Source organism: Equus quagga, chromosome 4, assembly GCF_021613505.1.
Source record: "Equus quagga isolate Etosha38 chromosome 4, UCLA_HA_Equagga_1.0, whole genome shotgun sequence".
In the NCBI taxonomy this organism is placed as follows: domain Eukaryota; kingdom Metazoa; phylum Chordata; class Mammalia; order Perissodactyla; family Equidae; genus Equus; species Equus quagga.
In genome coordinates, this window is record NC_060270.1 from 116992243 (window position 1) to 116994037 (window position 1795).

A 1795-nucleotide genomic window follows, 5' to 3' on the forward strand; every position below is an offset into this window, starting at 1 on the left:
TTTATTGAGGTATAACTGACATACAATAAACTTTACATCTCTGAACTTTACAATTTGACACATTTTGACACATGTATACACCCTTGGCACCATCACCACAATCACCATAGCAAACATATCCATCACACCTAACATTTCCTCTGTCCCTTTATGATCCCTCTCTCCTGCCCCTCGCCGAGGCGATCATTGACCTGCTTTTGTTACTTTTTAAAATCTGCATATTTTATTGCACTTACTGCATGTGAGGTTCTTCCAGAAGGCTGTGCGTATATGGGTAGACATATGCCTCCAAACTCCTCCTACGCCGCTGCCCCAGTATCCACCTTCAAATAGTAACAGATTAGAAGAGAAAGAGGATCTCATGAAGTTCTAGTTCTGGTAGCCCAGGAAAATTTTAGATTTGAAATACTTAGAAAACAAGAAACTATTTTCATACGAAATGCCCATGTCAGTTGATTAACTCATTTCCATTTTTTGGGTGTCCAAAATAACGGTAACACTGAGGAAGCCCTGGGAAGTGTTGTTGTCTTATTTGTAATGAAAGAACATTGACAAAGCCACAGGAATCCAGAATGACTGCTCTTGAACTGATAGGGTTTTGAAGAGAAGGAGGAGGAGAGTAGCCTGTGCAGAGTTATTATTTGCCTCCCCAGCCCCACTTTAGTGCCACAAACATTTGAAACTGTCCATGCTCAGGAAGGCTTCTTTTCCATCTCTCCTAACGCCCTCACTCCCCCTCTGGAAACAAAGGAGCTAAACCTCATTTTGAAAGACAAATGGAAATGAAGTGCCCGGAGTCCAGTGAACTTCCTGCCATTGGCAGCTGTGCAGGTTGAAAGCTTATTCCTTATATCCTGCCACCCAAAACCTGTTGCTCGAAAGTAGAAAACTTTCCAGAGAATTTCAGATATGGCACGGTTGACAGTAAATGTGAATGAAGAGAAAAGGCAAGAATGAATAAAAGAGAAATGGAATCTGGGAAAGAAAAGTACGCTCTCCAAGTGGGACAGGGATCATGCTCCCTGGAGGCCTGTGGATGGGACCAGGGGGCCAAGTGATCATCTTGGATGTTTGTTTACAGGCAGATTCCCGAGCTTTCCCCCAAAACGTCTGAGTCCATAGGTCCAGTGTGTGGACCAAGACTGCATTTTAACAAGCACTCCCAGCTCCCAGGGAATTCTGAGGCAGTCGGGGAACCTCCACGAGTCTGCAGTGGCCTAAGCACCCACCCCACTCCTCCCTCCCTGCTCCAACCTCAGTCTTTTGTTTGTTTTTCTCATAGTGACATTCAGAAGTTGGGAAGAAAGTCTAGTTCAGGAACCAGAAACTGACTAGAACTCAGTGACTTGCGACTCACCCTGCCATGTGTGGCTTCTTGTCACTTTTGTGACTTCTGATGCCAGTGTTGTAATATGAAGAGTAGGGAGGGCAGAACTCTGACACCTAAAAGATGAGATTGTGGGAAGCCAGAGAATGTAAAAGTGGGTTCCTGGAGGCATTCTAACCAGCCCAGATAACCAGAAGTTTGCTCTTCAAAGCTGAGGATCGACCTCCCCTGCTTTACCTTCCATCCCCTCCTAGACCGGGTCCGTGTCTATACAGGGAGTTTTTACATTGGCTGAAGGGGTCCTGGCTGGTGGAAACACGCAGACAAATTCTATGGCAAAGCACAGTCTGGCTCACCTGACTGACGTTTTTGTAACAAGGTAGAGCAGCAAATTCTCTATCCAGGTCAGCTTCTTCCCTGAAAATTATATATTTTTTAAATTTTTCTTTGAAAAAACTCCAATGTGAA